This window comes from Saccopteryx bilineata, chromosome X, assembly GCF_036850765.1.
Source record: "Saccopteryx bilineata isolate mSacBil1 chromosome X, mSacBil1_pri_phased_curated, whole genome shotgun sequence".
NCBI classification, from domain to species: domain Eukaryota; kingdom Metazoa; phylum Chordata; class Mammalia; order Chiroptera; family Emballonuridae; genus Saccopteryx; species Saccopteryx bilineata.
Window position 1 is genome coordinate 15,454,545 of NC_089502.1, and position 24,164 is coordinate 15,478,708.

Consider the following 24,164-nt stretch of genomic DNA (forward strand, 5'->3'; position numbering starts at 1 on the left):
ACTGTGTACTTAATTCCACTGAACTCAAGCCAGAGGGATGTAACAGTGGTGTACTGTTGTGGGGAGACTCTGATGAAAGCACCTATACAGAGGCATATTGAGAGAGCCAGGGCCAGCCCTGACCAGGTAGCTCAGTTGGAAAGAGCATCTCCCAGCATACTGAGGTTGTGGGTTCAATCCCCGGTCAAGGCACAAGAAAGAACCGACCAATGACAGCATGAATGAGTGGAACAAGAAGTTGATGTTTTTCTCTCTCTCTGAGAAAACATCAATAAGTAAAAATTAAAAAAAAAAGAAAGAAAAAGACAGGAACAGAGACTTCTTGTTAACTTAGCAATATTGGCTTTGCATGGTCTAAATGAGTCTGCACCATTTGGCCAGGTAGGTTTCTATCTCTGAGTCTTATCATTGAACACACATTCACAGACACTCTTCACATGAACTCGTTTTATACTACAGTCAACTCCTGTTTGCTAAAATCCAAATAACCACAACCCTCAAAGAATCCAAACCTTGGCCTGACCTGTGGTGGTGCAGTGGATGAAGCCTCAACCTGGAATGCTGAGGTCGCTGGTTTGAAACCCTGGGTTTGCCCAGTCAAAGCACATATGGAACTTGATGCTTCCTGATCCACCCCACTTCCCTCTCTCTCTCTCTCTCTCTCAAATGAATAAATAAAATTTAAAAAGTCTGAATCTCTTTTTGCAATACAATGCAATAATCCCTTACATTTGTATGGGGCTTTGCAGGTCAACAAGTGCTTCTCCATCCATGGCCCCATTGCTTGTTGATTGATGTTCAGACAGGTCCTGAGGTTTTACAAGAGCCTGGGGGGCCTTGTGAAGAATCAAAGAGCGGTGACTTGTGTGGTGTGAGTGGCCTTGGCTGTGTGCTGGGCCTCTGAGCACCAGCACTCTTGTTATGGCAGAGACATTAGGGATAAAGTGACTTGCTGTTACAGAATTGCAGGGACATACCAACACTTGGGAGAGTGGGCTGGTAGGATGTGACTCCTGTAGCTACAAGGAGCTGAGACTCATCTGCACATAATCAGCACTGTAGGTAGCAGCAGCAGTGGAGGCAGAAGCGTTGAAGCACCCTTCCCTCAGTTTGGGCTATCAGTCATTCACTCAGCAGACATCAGGAGCTTGAGCTCCACCCCCAAGCTTGTTCTGGGTATTGAAGGTACAGAGAAAACAAGCCTTGTCTCCTAGATGTCTCTGACCATATGATTTGTTAGGTATTCTCTCCTTCAGGTCTCTCCTTATTGTTCATTATATAACCTCATTTTTCCAGGGGACACATATTGAGGGAAAGGGTTCCACCCAGTCACTCCCTCCCATTACCATCCTCCCTCCACACACACACAAAGATGCTTCACTCAGCCTCAAAAATCCTAGAGCTGACCTGGCTGTGTCATTTATGTTCCTCTATTAAGGAGAGTGTTGAATCAACCAGATCCATAGGAGCAAAATGAAAATCTGTAATGCATAATAATAAGAGTAATCTCTCATACCTGTATAGAACGTAATAGTTTACAGAACACTTCCATCGCTATTCTTTCCTTTTATTCTGTGTCCTGTCATCATCTTTCATATTCAAAGATAATCTTGTGATTGTGATCACTATCATTGAATGAAGCAAGATTAAGGGGGAGTTAAGAGCTTCTCCAGGTTCTGGCTGCATAGCTCAGTTGGTTAGTGTCATCCCAACACGCCGAGGTTGCGGGCTCAATCCCCAGTCAGGGCATGTACAAGAATCAACCAATGATGGCATGAATGAGTGGAACAATAAGTTTCTGTCTCTGTCTCTCCTTTCTTCTCTAAGAAGCAGTTAAAAAAAGAAAGAGTCCTTCCAGCCTGCTGATAACAGACAGCATGGTGGGGTTGCCTTTTTTGCACCTTTTTTTCTTTCCATTTTTCTCTTGCTACATTGTCTGTGGACCCCTAAGTTGCCCACAATGGCTTCTGAGTCTTTTGGGAGCCTGGAACCCCAGGGAAAATGTATGCTGATTAGTAGCCTCCATGTCCCACAAGCTGGGCCACAAAGCAGGATGGGGAGAGGAGACCATCCTCCTTGGGAAGCTCCAAGGTGAGCCCTAGCCTACCTCAGTGGATTGGACGGGTCTGGCTTGGGAGAAGGGGAGCAGTATCAATTGGACAAGGAAAGGGTGATGTGAAGGTTTTATAGTAGGATATGAAATGGGGCTTTGAAGCTAAGTGTAGGCTTTGTGGGGTGCAGACGTACCCAAGGACCCTGGAGCTTGCAGGAGAAGATACTGGTGAAGGGCAGAGAAAAACCTCATTGCATCCAGTTGGTTCTAGGATTTTTTGTTTTGTTTTGTAAACCTAACCACTTCACTCATCTCCATTCCCTCCCATACTCCCATATCTTCATTACTCCAGTCTTTTGACTGAGCTGCGTTCTATCTATGTTCCTTCAGTGTAGCCCCAGTGTTCTGAGCTAAAGGCGCTGTCAGTGAAAGCCTCCCCCAGAGAGCTCTGAAGCCATCCCAGCCAAACATTCTCCAACTCCCCTGTCCCTCTCAATACTGGGTATTTAGCCCATGGCTGTGGCCACACCATTCACACCCTCCACCTGGCCAGAGCCCACCCGCATGGGAATACCCAAGAAATTAGGGAGGAAAGGGGGCTTGTAAAGCCTCTGTGCTTTGGTGGTCTGCAGTGGCAGCAGGTCAAAGCTTGTCCTCTGCTGGTAAGAGGCATCAGGGCGGACTGTCCTGGCAGTTGCGAATAGGGGACCCAAACAACAGGGGAAAGCTCCTTTTAGTTAGTGGCCAAGCTAAAAGGAGATGTCAGTGAGGAGTGGTTGCCTTGTTGGGGTGGGGCCAGAGACCCACGACCTCCTTTCATGCCTAGATGTAATGAACAGTCAATTGAGTCGTCCAGCCTCGCCCGGCCTTAAAAACGCCGTTCTTTCAGGAAAGGGGCTTCATTCCACACCGGGAGCCCCCAGCAGAGCCCTTTCTAGCCCCTACCCTGGCATTTGGGGCCGACTGAGTTAGCATTGTCACTCAGGCAGTGGCAGCCACTGCAGGGCAGGAGTGTGTAATTGCAACCACTTCCTGCCCCAGCTTGCTCTAGGGCTGGCCCCGCCCCTGAGGACAGTTGGGGCGGGACCCAGGTACCAAGAGGGAGTCCGATTGGGGTAGGGGCTGCTCAGTGGGGCCTCCCTCAAGGGAAATTAGCTAAGACTCTTAAAAGGGTGGGGGGGGGGCGCCCTCAGTTCTAGCAAGCCAGCAGAAACGGGCCGGGACCTCAGGGCGTTATATTGGCACAATCCATCCCCGTAAAGAAGGATCCAGACAACAGTCCCTTTCTCACTAGTCTACCACTAGTTCCAATATTCACTTTATTCATGAGCTTTGAACACTCTGAAGTCCCAAAGGAGAGGAAGGGAGGAGAGCCACGATCTACGCTACAGCCCTGCTCTCCACTTATGCCTTGGCACTACTCCCTCTGAGCCAGTGAGGACAGAAAAGAGACAGGACGGGTGGGGGCTGCTGGGAAGACTGGTGGTACACATGCTGTTAATCTGCAGGTGCCTTTCCCTTTCTGGAGCTTCCAGGATTTGCTGGCTGGTTCTATCATCTGTCTGTCTGACTACCCAGACCTCAGAATGCCCATTGCGAGCACAGCCAGTCCTACATCAGGTACTCTGGAGGTACAAAAGAAGCAGAAAGAATGCTCCCTCCCTTTGGGCACACGAACATCAACTGGGCACTAGGTTGGTAGCGTGGGCAAAACCTGCACTTGGTAGTCAAAGACAGAGGTGTGGTTGCCCCATCTCCATGTATTAGCTGTGTGACTTTGGGCAGCTGGCTTGTGTTCTCAGAGATTCAGTCTCCTGGTATGAAAAACAAAGCTACACTAGTAGCCCTGCCTCACCAGGTTGTGGTAAAGATGCAATAAGACACGTGTGGGAAAGCACTTTGAAAGCTGTAAAGCAAGGAAAGGCACAAAGGCAAGGATGGGATGCTCATGCTGAGTGACATGGAGGCAGAAGGGAGGACCCTGCTGGAGAACAAGGACTAGGCACCAATGATCAGTGTGCAAACTAGCCACGAGAGTGTTAACGGAGCACTCCGTAATACCATGACCAGAGGTGGGTGGGGTGTGAAGTCAGACTTGGCTTCCAGTGAGAGGTGGGTCTGAGAGAGGAGATCCCCTAGAAAAAAGTGGGCAGGAGAGGAGGGGGAAAAGCCATAATTTCTTTCCTTTTGAGAAGGGCTTGCAACACATCCCTGGTTGCTTTAATCATGCCCATGTGAAGAGAGGTCAGCAGTGTGTAGGGAGTTTTGTTTGGGGGTTGGGGGTTGCCTGTCAGTCCTCGAAGTGTAAGGCAGCAGCTGGAAGCACGCTGCTTCCTCACATACCATGCCTGCAGCGAGCACACAGCTTGCTGGAATGAGCTCGGAATGTCTCCTTTCCTCACCCTCTGTAGACAGAGACTAGCTGAGGAAAGCTGGGTAGCCGAGCACATAAAATGACAGCTGCAAACCTGTAGGCTTCTTCATTCCATTCACACTCTGGCAAGGGCTCCCCAGGCCCGGGTGACCTCTGCTCTCCCTTCCCTGATTAGCAGCCACATGGGGGTGTGGCCATCCCCATTTGCTAGGGGGCTACCGGGGAGCGGGTGTGCCCCGGTGTCCTGGCGGCACGTTTCAGAGATGCAACCATGGCTATGCATGTCAGCAGCCATGTGTGCAGGTCCAGGCAGGTGTCTGCATACAAACATGTGTCATATATGTGCATGCTCCAAGTGGCAAGAATGCAGGACTGACAATTCTGCTCCTGTCTGACTTTGGACCTTCTCATCTCTAGAATAAAGAGACTTGTCCCAGAGCATCTCAGAGGGCCCTTTCAGCTGGAATGTTCACTGTTTCTACATGTATGGCTGTGGCTGCTTTAAAAGTCAGGGCAGTGGGAAGAAAAATCAGCCAAACCAGTTGTGACGTTGGCTGTCAACACTTCAGATGTTTAGGTTTGGAGATTCAACTTTCAAAAGGCCAGTTACTTGGCGTCCTATAACATCTGTTCACTTTCCAAGGAGTGGTCTTACACTGACACTTGGACTAGGGCATGATGGTGCTTGTCTTTGCTGTTTGTGTGTTGACTTGTATGTGAGTGCATCTTTGGGTGTATTTTTAAATTGCATCCCAGAATATTGGAACTGAATGAGATCCTGGAGGTCATTTAATTGAATCCCTTCCATTTGTAGTTCATTTATCCAATAGCCTTTTTGTGAGTCAGGATCTGTGCAGGGAGCTACCTAGATAAATAAAGCATAGTTTCTGCCCTCCAGGAGCTCACTGTCTAGTGGGGGGGGGAAGCATGTAAACAAATAATTATAATACAATGTGATAGTAGAAGTATAAATCCTACACTATGGGAATGGAGAGAAAGGATCAATTAATTCTGCTGGGGGGGGGGTCTGGAATAGAAACTATGTCTGTTACAGTCATACAATCATCCTACAGCCAATGAGTTTTTACCTTCACTTTCCTAGTTCCAAAATATTTATTCTTGAACTGCTCACCCCCTTCCTCTAGGGAAATGCACACTGAATCAAGGCTACCAGGGGAACATAGAAATCCCTGGTGAGCTGGCAGCGAGGGGTTCCTGGCTGGAAGTATGAGGCTATGGGAAGAGAATGAGTATATCCACACAAAGGGCCTGTCTGCACAAACCAAGTATTGGCCAAGTGTCACGCTAGGATCAACACAGCCCACTCAGATCCATCATGACCGCTATCTTCTTAGATCAGGCCTGCAAGAGGCTCGAGTGAGGACAGTTGAGGTTGCCTGCTGCACTGGTTTAGCTCATGTTGCAGTAGGGATAGAGACTGAGAGAGAGGCCGAGGGAGCTGAGACTCCAGTCCCACCTGCCTGGCCAAAGGCGTGTGTGGATAGAGAACATCTTCAACAGGGCATGCCCTTTGCGTTTTCTGCCTAAGGAGTGAGGCTGCAACAGACATCCCCTCTACTTGCCCAATGCCCTTGTTGAACAGCTGTGCCCATTAAAGAGATGGTTGCTGAGGATAATAGGGCAGCCCTGGTGTGGAGGGCAGATTAGAGCGAAGCTAACTGGCGGAGAGGAGGGGGGACAATAACCCTGGATGCAGCACCGAATTCCAACCTCCGCCCTACCTACCCAAGAGATGGCCATAGGCGTTCTAATCTCCAGCCCTCCTTCTTCACCCAATCTAGTGTCTTTCTCCCTCTCCGCGGGAAGACGAACCATCCTCAGGGCCTACCTCCCCTCCCACCCCTCCATCCAGAAAGCCCGGAGATGCTAGAGCGAAGGGAACCCTGGGAGTGTGCCTTGAATGACCCACAAACACATCTGGATTTTCGGAGCTCAGGCCAGCCCCCGAAACGGACCCCAGGGAAGTCCGCCAGAGGGAGGGGCGGGGGAAGGGCGAGGTAGCGCCGAGTGCTGGGCCTGCAGTTCAGGGCTCCCAGCCCCACTACCAGGACCTTTCCAAACTTCCTGTTTCTTCCGGCCGCTCTGACCCCGGGGCTGCAGCTCCGAGATAGCTCGGGGCCTGGAAGTGCATGCTGGGTAAGCGCAGACGGCCGCGGGAGGCGAGCCGCCGGAGGTCGCCGCGGCGCGCGGCCGCCTACCCCAGCAGTCACGCTGTGCCTGTGGGCCGGGCAGCGGGCAGGTGGCAGGGAGGCCCCCACGCCGAGGGCTGGGGCGGAGCCTCGCGGGGCGGGGGGAGGAGGCGGCTCCGGGGCGGGGGCTGGGAGTGGGTGCATTTTAAAGGGAAGCCAAATTGCCTTCGTCGGAGGCCGAAGTTCGAGCCGACCTCGGCGCGCCGAATGCAGGAAATCCTGGAGGGAGAGTGTCGCCGGCTCTGCCCCAGCGGGGCCCGGGCTCCAGCCTCAGCCTGAAGCCCTAAGGGAGTCGCTATGACAAGTAAAAGGAAGTCCTTTGCTTAGCGTGGGGAATACGTAACGGAACTGGTGAATCCCTCCCCAAAAATGGGCCAGATTTAGGATTTTTTAAAAAGTGAGGGCCAATGCTCAACTCCAGAGGGAAACTAAGGTCGCACTGGTTGAGGAGTGGAGGGCGGAAGGACAACGTGTCCCTCAGTGCCTCCGCCCTCAAAATGGACTGCATGGCAGAGCAGAAGTGTGCTGAAGCAGGTGACACTGGACTGCTAGTCCTGAGCTGCCTCCTACCCGGCAGCCCCACTTCCCTCCCCGGTGCTGGTACTTAGGCACCGAAAGATGGTTAGATCAGAATAGAAGTTCAACCCACACCTCTACCTGCACCTCCCTTTGGGGCCACACCCTTGCACAGAACTGCACCTCGGTCCCACTCACACCACCTCTCAGCACTCTCCTTCCCCGTTCTGCCACACGTTTGCATGGGATCTTGAGGAATCTGGAAGTTATGCTCTCACTCTGGGGCTACTGTTGGATCTAGGACCAGGCAAGGTGGCAGGGAGTGCACACAGGACATACGGGGGCCCACTTCCCAGATTATTGCTCCCATTTTGAAGATAAAGAAACTGAGGCAGCTCAGAGAGCTTCAACATTTGCTGAGTTCACAAAGGGAATCAGTTATAGAGGTTAAAACACAGCTTGGAGGTGGCGGGGTGATACTTATGACTCAAATTTAGCAATCGCATCCCTTATCAAGGCTCTCCAGATTCAGTCCCCTCACCAGGTGAATGCTACTTTAGCAAAGTGTCATTCTCTCTCTGATGGCACACTGCAGTAGGATTATTTGATTATGTTTTGTCACCCATGCTCCACTCTGAGTCCCTCAATAATGGAGACAGACTGTTGGTGGGAATGCAGATCGGTGTAGGCGCTGTGGAAAGCAGTATGCAGTTATCTTAAAAAATTAAAACTGGATCTGCCTTATGACCCAGCAGTCCCACTTCTGGGAATATATTCAAAGAAACTCGAAACATGAATTTGAAAGAATATATGCGCCCCTATATTCACTGCACTTATTTACAACAGCCACGATTTGTAAACAGCCCAAGTGCCCATCAGTAGATGAATGGATAAAAAAGCTGTGGTATGTTTACAGAATGGAATACTACTAAGCCAGAAAAAGGAAGGAAATCTTACTTTTTGTGGCAGCATGGGTAGACCTGGAGAGAGCATTATGCAAAGTGGAATAAGCCAGGCGGGGAAAGACAAATACTGTATGCTTTCACTTATATGTGAAACAAAATAAACAAAATAGATACTGACTCACAGATACTGAGAACAGACTGACAGCTGTCAGAGGGGATGGGGGTTGGGGGCTGGATGAAAAAGGTGAAGGGATTTAGCAAAGAAAAAACCTCATAGACACAGACAACAGTATGGTGACTACAATAGGGACAATAAGGTGGAGGGAGGGAGAAGAGGGTAAAGGGGGACAAACAGTGATGGAAGGAGATTTACTTGGGGGTGGTATACACACAATATAATATACAGATGATATAAAACTGTATGCCTGGAACCTATGTAATTTTATTAACCAATGTCACCCCAATAGATTCAATTAATTTTTAAAAAAATAATGGATACAGAGTCTTGAGATTTATTATGTTATCTGAGTGCCTAGTTAAGTGCCTGGCACATAGATGGCAATAAATGTTTCTTTATTCAACAGTAGAAATCAAGAGTCCAGACTCCCAGGCATTTTCAAGTCAAAATGCTGCCTTATCTATCCATTCCCCTACACACCTGGCTTAAAAGTACCCCATTAGGGGTTGGGCAAGACCTTACTATTGGCACATATCCTGGTGTGGGACTCTGCACTTAGAAGGGCTTTCAAAAGTAGACACAGAAGGTTAGGGGCCATTGGTGGCTAGCTGGTTAGCTCACCTAGCCAGGGGCTGGCCTGAGCTGCCCAGTTACAAATCTGTATGGTCTGTGCCCTGGTGCCCTTCTCTGGAACCAAAATATAGCAGGCAGTGCAAACATTTATGCAAATGAGCCAAGAACCCTGCTGCTTTCAGAAACAAATGACGGAGCCCATATCAGTAGTTGCAGTACATCTTGGCGGGGTTTGGAAGGGGCCCTGCCAGCCCCTTGCTAGTTCTCTCGGGAAGCCCAGCACAGTGAGAAGCAGTGTCCCCTTCCTCTATCATTTCCCCCTCCCTTCCAAAACTACAAACAGCCACAAACCACATGGCCCACAAGCAACAGAGATTTGTGGCCTTTGGAACCTCCCAGGGCAGGGGTCAGTCAGGAGGTCAAAGGGGGTGTAGGCATCACACAGTCCAGAGTCATTACTCTAATGCCCTCTGGGAGAGTTTTGAATCAATGTGCCTATTTGTCCTCCCTCCAGGGAGGACTGGGGGTAGGGTAGTGGGGGTCCATTATCAAGCCCACCTCCACCCTCCATAATGCTGTCTCCAAGAAGCTCATTTATGGCTTGACATCCTGCAAATCTTGACGCTACCCAGAACCGGAAATAGGATGACTTCTGTGGGGATGGGCAGATAGGACACATCCTTTGGATTCTAGGTTAGAAATCTAGCAGTCTGGACTTTTATTTGGAAGTCGGTGGCATTTACGAAGCCAGCAGGATGACTTTGGGCCCCTGGTGACCCCTCCATATTTTGGTAAATAGCTCATTTCCAGCAAGATTGTGCCTTAGCCCATGATTGTCCCGTTCCTTCTGGGAGAGTTTTAGAATCACTCCCTGTGGGAAAGAGGTGGGATAATATAGTGGTTGAAGGCCTGGACGTGGGCAATGGCCACACCTGGATCCCAAACCCAGTTCTGCCACTAACCAGCTTTGTGACCTCTTCAAGTTACCTTCTCTGAGCCATAGTTTCCTAATCTGTTAAACAGGGACAATAATAGTGCCTACCACATGAGACTTACTGGGATTAAATATGATGTGTACTATCTACTTGGCACTTTTTAAGGGCTTAATAAATTATAGCTGTGGTGACCATTCTTTTTAGATTTTGTTGAAAGAAAGTACTGTTCTGCCTGATGCCTTTCAAGCCCGGAGCATTTCTCAGCCCAAGTCCCTCCCTAAGGTCCCAGAGAGATGTCCTTCTGGCACCCCTCGGCTCCCAGAATTTGTGTAATTTGTTATCAGGATTGGCCTGGGGTATGCCAAAGCTGCAGCAGGTGTGGCTCTGGCCACACGCAACATACCTTGAGTGAATTTAGCTTTAATGCCTAAAATGGTTTTAAGTGCTGGGGGGGGGGGGCGCTCAGGGAAACTGTCCCTGCACAGCAGGGGTTGGGAACCTATGGCTCATGAGCAAGATGTGGCTCTTTTGATGGCTGCATCTGGCTCGCAGACAAATCTTTTTTTTTTTTTTTTTTTTGTATTTTTCTGAAGCTGGAAACGGGGAGAGACAGTCAGATAGACTCCCGCATGCGCCCGACCGGGATCCACCCGGCACGCCCACCAGGGGCAACGCTCTGCCCACCAGGGGGCGATGCTCTGCCCCTCCGGGGCGTCGCTCTGCCGCGACCAGAGCCACTCCAGCGCCTGGGGCAGAGGCCAAGGAGCCATCCCCAGCGCCCGGGCCATCTTTGCTCCAATGGAGCCTTGGCTGCGGGAGGGGAAGAGAGAGACAGAGAGGAAGGAGGAGAGGGGGATGGAGAAGCAAATGGGCGCTTCTTCTATGTGCCCTGGCCGGGAATCGAACCTGGGTCCCCCTGCACGCCAGGCCGACGCTCTACCGCTGAGCCAACCGGCCAGGGCCTCGCAGACAAATCTTTAATAAAAAAAATATAATGTTAAAAACATAAAACACTCTCATGTATTACAATCCATTCATCTCCTACCACTCACGTTCATGGTTGCGGGTGGCTGGAGCCAATCAAAGCTGTCCTCCGGGACAACACCAAATTTTTATTGGATAATGCGTAACATACACGGGTCGTTGTATGGCTCTCATGGAATTACATTTTAAAATATGTGGCGTTCATGGCTCTCTCAGCCATAAAGATTCCCGACTCCTGCTCCAAAGGCTCTAAAATGTGTACCCATAGTGTCTAGGACCAGGCTCGTCCCCTAGCTATAGTCACTAGCTAAGTGTGTATTTACAGTAATGCAGCTTTTAAAATGTTTTGTCTAATTTACTTGATAACTTCTATCTTAAATGGCCTTTGTTGAAAAACTTACCCAAGTGTGGACTGAGAGGGGAGTTCACTTTTAATTCCAAAATTTGGAGTCAGGGGTTGGTAAACTAAGGAGCAGCAGCTCACTTAGGTCTGGGCAAGATGGGCAGGGAAACAATGTGGTTCTGCCAGAAGTTCACGGAATGTGTAGGTCCAGCTGTGCTTTGGCGGCGCATTTTCATCACACTTTTGGATTCATTCTCTTTCACTGAGTTTGTACTGCGAAGGGGGAGGGTGACAGAGTCTCTCCCATCAGACTCGGGCTCCCTGAGGTTAGAGACCTTGTCACCCCCACAGGACAGGAGCCTCCTGAAGGCGGACCCCCCCAGGCCCCCCCTTTTGGCCGGCTGGTCCCCAGCCTAGGAACTGACAGAAAGGCCTCAGTGCATTCTTCGTGTTCGAAGTGCCCTGAGGCTGAGCACCTCCAGCTGAACAAGTGGTGTGAACGCCCCCCCAAAGGACGACGCGGAGGGGCCCACAAACTCTCCAGACCTCCAGACCTCCCATTGGGGAGGGGATAGCGGCACCCCACCAGTGGAGGGAGGGGCACATGGTGGGGCGCTTCAGAGGGTGACCCCGAATTCGTCCAGGTCCTTTTGTCTACCCCATCCCCTTATCGAAGCCCCTTCCCAAAGAAGGAGGGGGAAGTGAGGGGACGACAGCGAGCACTGTGGGGGCTGGGAGAGGCCAGAGGGGTGGCGGGCCTGAGGCCGAGCCTAAGGAGCGGCGGGAGCTGCCCAAGGAGGCGAAGAGGAAAACGCGGAGGAAGGAAACCCATCCTGCCCTCAACACCCGAGTGTCTCCTGTTACCAACAGAAGGTGCTGCCTCAGGAAGAGGTGATCAGAGCTGTTGAGAGCGGGCGGTCACGTGAGCCGAGGACACGGACACACACAGAGAGAGAGAGAGAGAGAGAGAGAGAGAGAGAGAGAGAGAGAGAGAGACGGAGCGCCAGCCTGTATAACCAGCTGAGAGAAAGCCAGTAGACAGACCGACTGACAAAGAGCCCAAGAGAGAGAGGAGGCCGGCAGGGACCCTGAGAGAAAGAAAAGGCGGAAGGGAGGAGGCCAGCGCAGCGCTCCCCTCCCCGACGCTCCCCAGCTTCAATTCTCTGGTCTCACCTGGGAGGGCAGTGTCCGAATGGGGGCCAGAGACCCAGTCCCCCACGGAGGAGCCCTTTATTCCCTGCTGGCCGCTAACCCACCCTCAGACCAACAAAATCAGCTGTAATTGGGTCTGGTAAATACTCCTCTGTACCTTGCAAAGTAAGGGCTACTCCCTGTTTATCCTCAGGGGGCTTCCCCAGGGCCTTGGGGATCGGGAATCTCCCAGATTGTAGAGCTACCTCGGCCCCAAGTCCACTCGGGGCGTTGGGGCCCGGACGAGGCTAGTCCAGTCCCTTAGGCAGCAACGAATGAGGCTACGATGAGGTGTCCACTGTGTCAGGCACTGTGCCAGGCACAGGCAGCTGCCAAACTGGACAACACAGATGAAAGGCAATCACTTCGCTTCTGGGACTTCTATTCTATACGGATAGGAGATCACAGAAAGACAGACACACACACAGCTGACATTGAAAGGGGCTCTATCCAGTGCTAGGAAAGTGCTATAAGACTGATCGAGGAAGGAGAAATGACAGAGGAACCACAAGGCTTCTTGGAGGAAATAGCACTTGAGCAAGACCTTGAGGCCTGAGGAGAGCTCTGCAGTCCTGGGTTTCAGGTGCAGGTGGAGACTTTATTCTGAACACAAGGCCTGGAACACTGCTTAGCTCTTTCTAACGGGAACCTGCACTGATTCATAGTTATGAAGGTAAATCTGTTGTTTTAAAACCAATTAGAACCTGACCAGGTGGTGGCAGCGAGGATAGAGCATCCGACTGGGACACAGAAGACCTGGCTTCGAGACCTCAAGGTCACCAGCTTGAGCGTGGGCTCATCTGGTTTGAGCAAAGGCTCACCAGCTTGGATGAAAGGTCGCTGGCTCAGGCAAGAAGTCAATCAGTTTGCTGTAGCCCCACGGTCAAGGCACATATGAGAAAGCAATCAACGAACAACTAAGGAGCCATAACAAAGAATTGATGCTTCTCATCTCTTTCCCTTCCTGTCTATCTGTTCCTATCTGTCCCTCTCTCTGACTCTGTCTCTGCCAAAAAAAACCCCTCAAAACAAACAAACAAAAACAACAAAACAAAAAACCCAAAACCAATTAGATTGTAAACATTGCTATTTTTTCTTTATCTAATTGAAGTCCATATTGCTGGCACCTTGTTGGTGCTGATTACTGGGAATTGGCTATCATTTTCCAAAGTGCTACCAGCTCAATGAAAGTTTTCTTCAGCCCAATTTTTGTTTTGGGGAAGCACGGGCCAGGAGGAAATGAAGTCAGTATTCTGTCCCCCTGCCCCACAGGGATAGGAGGTGGTCACTTACTCAGTGAGCATGGACCAGGGGGCACCAAGAGGTTTTTCTTGCCTTTGCCTTCCCCTTTCATAATAAGCATGGCCTCACCATTGGCATCACTGGGGAGGGATTCTAAATCCAGCTTGCAGGTCCCTGTAAGCAGGTCAGGTGTTCCTTGGCCATGCTGGTTCTTTTTTACTGCATTTTATTTTTATTTTTTTTTAGTGAGCAAGTGAGAGAGAGACAGGAAGGGAGAGAGATGAGAAGCATCAACTCATAGTTGCACCACTTTTAGTTGTTCATTGATTGCTTCTTTTTTTTTTTTTTTTGCATTTTTTTTTGTTTGCATTTTTTCTGAAGCTAGAAACGGGGAGAGACAGTCAGACAGACTCCCGCATGCGCCCGACCGGGATCCACCCGGCACGCCCACCAGGGGCAACGCTCTGCCCACCAGGGGGCGATGCTCTGCCCCTCCAGGATGTCGCTCTGTCGTGACCAGAGCCACTCTAGCGCCTGGGGCAGAAGCCAAGGAGCCATCCCCAGCGCCCGGGCCATCTTTGCTCCAATGGAGCCTCGGCTGCGGGAGGGGAAGAGAGAGACAGAGAGGAAGGAGAGGGGGAGGGGTGGAGAAGCAGATGGGCGCTTCTCCTGTGTGCCCTGGCTGGGAATCGAACCCGGGACCTCTGCACGCCAGGCTGACGCTCTACCATGAGCCAACCGGCCAGGGCCTGATTGCTTCTTATATGGCACTTGACTGGAGGGAGGGCTCAAACTGAGCCAGAGAACTCTTTTCTTTTTCTTTTTTTTGTATTTTTCCGAAGTGAGAAGGAAGGGAGGCAGACAGACAGACTCCCATATTTGCCTGACCAGGATCCACCCGGCATGCCCACCAGGGGGCGATGCTCGGCCCCTCTAGCATTGCTCTGTTGCAACCAGGGCCATTCTAGCGCCTGAGGCAGAGGCCATGGAGCCATCCTCAGTGCCTGGGCCAACTTTGCTCCAATGGAGCCTTAGCTGCAGGAGAGGAAGAGAGAGACAGAGAAAAAGGAGAAGGGGAGGGGTGGAGAAGCAGATGGGCGCTTCTCCTGTGTGCCCAGGCCGGGAATCGAACCCAGGACTCCTGCATGCCAGGCCGATGCTCTACTGCTGAGCCAACCAGCCAGGGCCTGAGCCAGTGAACTCTTGCCCAAGCCAATGACTTTGGGCTGAAACCAGTGACCCTGGGATCATGCTGATAATGCCATACTGAAGCTAACCCACCTCAAGAAGGTGACTTTGGTGTTGCAACCTGCAACCTCAGAGTCCCAGGTCGACACTCTATCAACTGTGCCACCATCAGTCAAGCTTAGTGCATTTTAATCAGGTGAATCCCTTTATCTGTTATCCCTTTCAGCTTGCAAAATATAGTCAACTCCTTGTTATCCACAAGGGCTTCCAGGGAACTCTGAGGTTCCAGCATCTCTCTAAACTCAGACCCCTCCTTCCTTCAGCCACTGTGCTTCTTGGGACCTGACAAGCACAGGAATATTTTAGTGGGATAAAGGACATGAGAGCTACAAACCTTGGATGCAGGCCCATTACATGGAAATCCCAAGGCTAGGAATATCACCTGAGATATGGCTGGCTGGGTATCTCAAGACAAGGGGACCCAAGTCTCATAGGAAGGCATAAATGTGATGACACTCTTCTCAGCATCCTGGTAAAAAGGCTGTCCCTTTCCCAAATAGCTTGTGTATTCAAGGCATCAAAATGATCACAATGGACTTTTTCCTGACTGTTATTCACTTATTCCTTCATTCAGTCCTTTATTCCATAAAAGTCTGTTCAGCCTGACCATGCGGTGGCGCAGTGGATAGAGCATCGGATTGGGATGCGGAGGACCCAGATTCGAGACCCTGAGGTTGCCAGCTTGAGTGCGGGCTCATCTGGTTTGAGCAAAGCTCACCAGCTTGGACCCAAGGTCGCTGGCTCAAGCAAGCGGTTACTCGGTCTGCTGAAGGCCCATGGTCAAGGCACATATGAGAAAGCAATCAATGAACAACTAAAGTGTTACAACGAAAAACTGATGATTGATGCTTCTCATCTCTCTCCGTTCCTGTCTGTCTGTCCCTATCTGTCCCTCTCTCTGACTCTCTCTCTGTCTCTGTAAAAAAAAAAAAAAAAAGTCTGGTCAGCATCATTGTGTTCCACCCTCTGCTCAGGACTGGGGAATGAGTCCTTTCCCACCAGGAGGTCCTGCTCCTACTGAGAAAACCATCACAAAATCTGAGGATCAGGAGAGAATGTTTCCCTTAATTTCTAATCCAAGAAAGATTCATTAGATGAAGAAAGAGAGATTTGGGTAAAAGCAGAAAGGCCCAGTTCTGGTTCATTGTCAAAAATTTGGAAAATAGACTAAAGCAGAAACATACTTTTAATCAATAATTTGTAATTATGCCACTTCTGAGCTGTTTGAGTTTTAGTTAGCCTCTGAAAGCCTCAGTATTCTCACCTGTAAAGTGGAAGTAATTGCCTCACAGGGTCATTAAGCCAACATATGTGATTATTTATGTAAGTAAAATGCCAGGCATAGAATCTGGTACTTAATAGGTCTTTAGTATTTTGTAGGTACCTAGTATTGTTATATAACTACCATCTTAAAAAAATCAACATTTTGGCGCATTCCCCCCCTTTTTTTTAATACTTTATTGATTTTACAGGGACAGGAGAGAAAGGGGAGCATGGAATGGAAAGTAACAACTCATAGTTGTTTCAGGCTAGTTGTTCATTGCTTGCTTGCAGTATGTGCCTTGACCAGGGAAGCCCAGGGCTTCGAACCGGCAACTTTGGCATTCCAGGCTGAAGGTTTATCCACTGCACCACCACAGGCCAGGCACATTCCCTTAAAAAAAATTTTTTTTTAATTAAGAAAAGTGTTTTTTTGACAGAGAGAGAGGAGAGACGGAAAGAGAGTCAGAGAGAGGGACAGATAGGGACAGACAGACAGGAAGGGAAAGAGATGAGAAGCATCAGTTCTTCGTTGTGGCACCGTAGTTGTTTATTGATTGCTTTCTCATATGTGCCTTGACCGGGGGCTACAGCAGAGTGAGTGACCCTTTGCTCAAACCAGTGACCTCAGGCTCAAGCTAGCAACCTTGGGCTTTAAGCCAGCGATCTTTAGTCTCAAGTCAGCTACCATGGGGTCACGTCTATGATGTCATGCTCAAGTCAGGACCTTCCAATCTTTTTATTTATTTTATTTTATTTTATTTATTCATTTTAGAGAGGAGAGAGAGGGGAAGAGAGAGAGACAGAGAGAGGAGAGAGAGACAGGGGGGAGGAGCTGGAAGCATCAACTCCCATATGTGCCTTGACCAGGCAAGCCCAGGGTTTTGAACCGGCGACCTCAGCATTTCCAGGTCGACGCTTTATCCACTGCGCCACCACAGGTCAGGCTGCCCTTCCAATCTTTTTAAAATGCATATTTTTTTCCATACAGTTTGTGATTCAACTCAATGTACCATTTTATAGCTTGCCTTGTTTATTTTTACTTAAAATTATTGCAAGAATTTCTTCATGTTATTAAAAGGTCTTTGCCCCTGGCCGAGTAGCTCAATTGATTAGAGCATCATCCCGATATACCAATGTTGTGTGTTCGGTCCCTGGTCAGGGCACATATAAGAATCAACTAACAAATGAGACTACATCTAACTGAAAAGTTTTTTCACAGCAAAGAAAACCATCAACAAAATGAAAAGACACCTGACCAGGCGGTGGCGCAGTGGATAGAACGTCAGACTGGGACACAGAGGACCCAGGTTTGAACCTTGAGGTCACTGGCTTGAGCGTGGGCTCACCCATTTGAGCATGGGTGAGTCACTGGCCTGAGTGTGGGATCATAGACATGATCCCATGGTCACTGGCTTGAGCCCAAAGGTCACTGGCTTGAAGCCCAAGGTTTCTGGCTTGAGCCCAAGGTCGCTGGCTTGAGCAAGGGGTCACTGACTTGACTGTAGCCTCCCGGCCAAGGCACATATGAGAAAGCAATCACTGAGCAACTAAGGTGTCACAATGAAGAGTTGATTCTTCTTATCTCTCTCCCTTCCTGTCTTTCTGTCCCTATCTGTCCCTCTGTCTCTGTCAAAAAAAAAAAAAATGAAAAGACAACCCACTGAATGGGAGAACCCATTTGCTGATACATCTGATAAGGGTTTAATATTCAAAATTTATAAGGAACTTATAAAACTTAACACCAAAAATCAAACAATACTTTTAAGAAATGAGGGCCTGACCCGGCAGTGGCACAGTGGATAGAGCATCGGCCTGGTACTCAGAGGACCCAGATTTGAAACCCTGAGGTCACCACCTTGAGTGAAGGCTTATTGAATTTGAGCATGAGCTCACCAGCTTGAGCACAGGGTTGCTGACTTGAACGTGAGATCATAGAAATGACCCCTTGGTTATTGGCTTGAGGCCGAAGGTTGCTGGCTTGAAGCCCAAGGTTGCTGGCTTCAGCAAAGGGTCACTGGCTTGGCCGTTGCCCCCCCTCACCAAGGCACATATAAAAAAAGCAATCAATGAACAGCTAAGATGCCACAACGAAGAATTGATGCTTCTCATCTCTCTCCCTTCCTGTCTGTCTGTCCGTATCAGTCCCTCTCTCTGTCTCTCTCACTAAAAAAGAGAAAAAGAAAAAAAATAAGGAAAAGACCTGAATAGACACTTCTCTAGAGAGGGCATATGAAAAAAATGTTCCATGTCACTAGTCATTGGAGAAATGCAAACTAAAGTCACAATGAGATATCAGAATGGCTAGCATCAATAAATCAACAAATAAGAAATGTTCATAAGAAAAGGGAACCCTTTTTGGTGGGATTCTGTGGTACCAGATTCAAAACCCCAATGTCACTGGCTTGAGCTTAGGCTCGCCAGCTTGAGTGTGGGGTCAACGGCTTGAGCACAGAGGTCACTGGCTTGAAGCCCAAGTTTGCTGGCTCGAGCAAGGGGTCACTGGCTTGACTTGAGCCCCCTGGTCAAGGCATGAACTAAAAGCACTTAGTGAACAACTGAAGTGATGCAACTATAAGTTGATGCTTCTCATATTTCTTCCCCACCCTTCCTATCTCTTTCTCTCTCTCTCTCCCTCCCTCTCTCTCTCTCTCTTTCAAAAAAAAAGTGTGGTACATTTATACAATGTAATGCTACTCAGCATTAAAGAAGAAGGAAATCTTACCTTTTGTGACAGCATCCATGGACCTGGAAATCATTACGCTAAGTGAGATAAACCAGTCAGAGAAAGACAAGTACCAATATGATTTCACTTATATGTGGAATTAATGAAAATTTAAGTAACAAACAAAATAGAAACAGACTCATGGATACAGAGAAGAGACTGAAAGGTGTGAGAAGGGATAGAGGTTGGGAGCATAAATGAAAAAGGGGAAGGGATTAAACAAAGAAAAAAGCCCCTCATAGACACAGAAAACAGTATGGTGATTGCAACAGAGACATGGAGGTGCGGAGAGGTAGAAGAGGCTAAAGGGGGATAAATGTGTTAGAAAGTTGACTTGGGGTGGTGAACACACAATACAATATACTGATGATGTATTACGGAATTGTAAACCTGAAACCTATATAATTTTATTAATCAATATCACCCCAATAAATTCAGTAAAAAATAATCAACCTTTGAACAACCAATGAATGCATAAATAAGTGGAACAACAAATCGATTGATCTCTCTCTCTCTCTCAAATCAATTAATACATAAAAATTTTTAAAAAGGTCCTTGTAAATATTTTAGTGGCCACATAATAGTTTATTGTATAGATTTCTGTTCTTTTCAAAACTCATTGGTTTTATGTCATTTATATCTCAATAAATCTGGAAAATAAATAAGGAATAAAAGTTCCTAGGCCTACTGTTTCTTTAATCCTTTACCCATGATCACCCTATTTGTACCAGGTCTTTGGGGAAGACAATTATGGACCAATTATGGACCCTAACCCCCACATTCAGATCCAGTTATTTCCTCAGACATTGGTCAGGATAGGTCCTTTCACTTAGCCATTTCTACAAATGGCTGTCATTCCATACACTCCTTGGCAATCAAGACATTCTCAGACCTTGTGGTACTGTGTTGTAACCCAACACAACCCCTGCCTCATAGGACCCTCTCTTTCTTCTTCTGGCCATCTTTTCCTCTCCACACTCTCTGGCTTGTTCTCTAAGCCTGGTTGAAGAGTTGTTCAAGGACTCACTAAACACCATCCCATTTTCACACTTTCAACCAGAAATCGCACCTCCACTGCTTTACAAACTCAGCTTTGATGTCACCAAGAAAGTAGGTTAGGAGGAGAGTATTGTAGACACTGATAGGCTTTGGGAGGATCAAGCTCTTGTGTCTGGAGGAAGGTCAATAGGTATGATTCTTACCTGGGTGTTGCTACAGGTGAGAATGAGAATTAGGAAGAGCCAGTGAGGGAGTGGAATAGGAGTGGGTACTTGTCTTGGACTATTTCTTCTTTTCATTATGTAAACACCTCTAACCCCTCTGAGTTTCTCCAAAAAGGGGCTGGAATTTTCAAACAGATTGCTTGCTGTAGGGATACCTGAAGTCAAAGACATGTTTCTGAGTGCAGTCCTCTAGCGTCAAGACAAAAATCCATAGCTGTCTAGAGGGCTTGGTATCAAGTAGACATTCTGAAGTTCTAGAACATGAGACTTTCCTTAAGGAGAAGAGAATAAAAACCCTCTGGAGTTCTAGGAGAGGCATAGGATTCTAATCAATGAGAGAGTCCCAAGAATTAGCACTCATTCAATGGACAATGCCACCCATATCAAATCAGTGGGAAAATAATAGATTGTGTAACAAATGGTTTGGGGATATCTGATTATTTAAGGGAAAAGAGTTAGCAACTCATGCCATCTGTCAAAGTAAATTCCAGAGTTAAATCATAGTAGTCAGCCCTGGCCAGTATAGAGCATCATCCTGAAGTACAGAGGTTGCTGGTTTGATCCCAGGTCAGGGAACATACAGGAACAGATAAATGTTTTTGTCTCTCTCTCACTCTCTCCCTTTCTTTCTCTAAAATCAATATAATAAACATAAAAAATTAATAGTAGCCTGGTCAGTCAGGTTGTTGGTTGTAAACCACGGAATCCGATTCTAACTTGAGCGGGAAAAGAATTTGTTGGAAGGCTAGTGGGGATCTCACTGTGACTGGAAATGTAAAGAACCAGCTTCAGGAAAAGGGTAAGCACCAAGGGAAGCAGGCAGTTAGGATCATGCCACAGGACTGACTTGTTCAGCATGCCTTGACTTCATGGTCCCCTTCAGAGACTTGCCCCTGAAATTCTGGAAGCCTGGCTGCTGAGACTTCCAGGAATAATTGCTGTTTTCCCCTGCAGTGCTGTAGTGCTCAAGTTCCAAAGTCCAGAGGGAGACGTAGCATCCTGGGCCACATCCTTGCTACCTAGCTATCAGTGAATAGGGAAAGAAAATATCTGCCTCTGTGTCTCTCAGGATACTCTTCAAATCATCAGGGTGTTTGGATATTGAGCAACCAAAACCAAAAATGTCTAATTACAGTAGCTGGTGTTTCTTGAGCACTAGCTATGTGCTAAGTACTTGGCTTACTATATATTATTTCATTTAGTTCTGAAAACAACCCTGTAAGTTGGAAACTATTATTATCCCCAATTTATACAAGAGGAAGCTGAAGATGCCTTTGGTCATTCAGCTTGTAAGGAAGAGGTAGAACTGAGATTTGGTGCCAAACTACATTTGGCTCCAGAGTGAAAACTTTTGCTTATCCCCTCAGCTCCAGTGTTCAAGAAAGGTAAACAATAAGGCCACAAGCAACCTAGAAGAAAATAGATAAGTATTCCTCTGGTCTCAAGAGTAAGGGAAGTCTTTTTAGACATAAAAAAGTAAATGTAGAAACAATAAAGGACACAAAAATACAGATCTGGTGATATAAAAATGTCAAATTTTTATATTTCAACCTCCACCCATTTCTCCTTTCCTCAACCTTTGGCAACCACCAATCTATTCTCTTCATCTATCAGCATTTTTTTTAAATTCCACATAAAAGAGAGATCATTGTATTTGTCTTTTTCAGTCTGACTTTAAAAATTCTGTATTTAAAAAATGATAACACTACAAGCAAAATCAGAAGGCCTATTCAAGGAATAATTGCAGTATATGACAAACTGTTAGTATCGCTGATATGAAAAGAAATCTTACAAATCTACAAGAAAAAACAAGCATTTCATTGGAAAACTAGGCAAAGGGCCTGAATCAACAACTCACAAAACTAGAAGAAATATTAGTGGCCAATAAAATATTACTAGAGAAGCACAAAGTCAAATATTGAAATAAATGGACATATAATTTATTATTATTATTATTATTATTATTATTATTAAGTGTGAGAGAGACAGGAAGGGAGAGAGATGAGAACTATCAATCTGTATTTACATCACTTTAGTTGTCCATTGATTTCTTCTCCTACATGCCTTGAAAAGAGGGCTCCAGCTGAGCCACTGACCCAAGCCAGCGATCCTGTTGATGATCCCACACTCAATCTGGCAAGCTGCACTCAAGCCTGATGAGCCCATGCTCAAATTGGTGAGCTTGGGGTTTTGAACCTGGGACGAGAGAGAGAGAGAGAGACAGAGAGAGAGACAGAGAGAGAGAAAGAGAGAGAAGCATGGGTGGGGAGCAGGAAGCATCAACTTGACCAGACAAGCCTAGGGTTTAGAACCAGCAACCTCAGCATTTTTTTTTTTTTTTTACAGAGACAGAATCAGAGAGAGGGATAGAGGGATAGACAGGGACAGACAGACAGGAACGGAGAGATGAGAAGCATCAACCATTAGTTTTTTGTTGCGCATTGCAACACCTTAATTGTTCATTGATTGCTTTTTCATATGTGCCTTCAGCAGACCAAGTAACCCCTTGCTCGAGCCAGCGACCTTGGGCTCAAGCTGGTGAGCTTTTGCTCAAACCAGGTGAGCTCTCGCTCAAGCTGGCAACCTTAGGGTCTAGAACCTGGTGGCAACCTCAGGGTCTAGAACCTGGGTCTTCTGCATCCCAGTCCGATGCTCTATCCACTGCGCCAACGCCTGGTCAGGTGATTTCAGCATTCTAAGTCAACACTTTATCCACTGCGCCACCACAGGTGTGGCATGGACATACAGTTTTTTACCTACCAAATTGGCAAATACACATGTATATATTTTTACTTATTTTAATATTTATTTATTTACTTATACATATAATACTCCATCAATAAGAGTTTACTTATTTTTATTTTGTAAGAAGTTTTCCATAATCTTTTTATCTTACTGTCCTGATTGATTTATTGGGGTGACACTGGTTAACAAAATTATACAGGTTTCAAGTGAACAATTCTCCTACACATCTTCTGTACCCTGTACTGTGTGTTCACCCTCCCAAGTCAACTCTCTGTCCATCACCATTTGTCCCTCCTATACCCTCCCCCACCAGCCCCCTCAGTAAGCAACACACTGTTGTCCATGTCCATATGTTTTTTGTTCTTTTTTGCTCAATCCTTTTAGCCCCCTTACCTAGCCCCCCAACAGCTGTCAGCCTGCTCTTTATCTAAGAGTTTGCTTATATTTTGTTCATTACATTCTACATATGAATGAAATCATATGGTACTTGTCTTTCTCTGCCTGGCTTATTTCACTTAGCACAATGCTATCCAGGTCCATCCATGCTGTCGCAAAAACTAAGATTTCTTTCTTTTTTATGACTGAGTAGCATTCCATTGTTTTAAGGCAGGGGTCCCCAAACTACGGCCCGCGGGCCACATGCGACCCCCTGAGGCCATTTATCCGGCCCCCGCCGCACTTCTGGAAGGGCACCTCTTTCATTGGTGGTCAGTGAGAGGAGCATAGTTCCCATTGAAATACTGGTCAGTTTGTTGATTTAAATTTACTTGTTCTTTATTTTAAATATTGTATTTGTTCCCGTTTTGTTTTTTACTTTAAAATAAGATATGTGCAGTGTGCATAGGAATTTGTTCATAGTTTTTTTTATAGTCTGGCCCTCCAACGGTCTGAAGGACAGTGAACTGGCCCCCTGTGTAGAAAGTTTAGGGACCCCTGTTTTAAGGTATCACAGCTTTTTTTATCCATTCTTCTACTGATGAGCACTTTGGCTGCTTCCAAATCTTGGCTATTGTAAATAATGTAATGAACACAAGGGTGCATATATTCTTTCAAATTAGTGTGTTGGGTTTCTTTGGATAAATTCTCAGAAGTGGAATTGCTGGGTCATAAGGCAGTTTCATTTTTAATTTTTTAGGTAATTCCATACTGCTTTCCACAGTGGCAACATCAATCTGCATTCCCACGAACAGTGCATGAGGGTTCCCTTTTCTCCACATGATAGCCATTCTGACAGGTGTGAGGTGATATCTAATTGTGGTTTTAATTTGCATTTCTCTTATAAATAGTGAGGTTGAACATCTTTTCATATGTCTATTGGCCATCTGTATGTCCTCCTTGGAGAAGTGTCTACTCAGATCTATCTTTCATTCTTTCTTTCTTTCTTTCTTTCTTTCTTTCTTTCTTTCTTTCTTTCTTTCTTTCTTTCTTTCTTTCTTTCTTTCTTTCTTCTTTCTTTCCT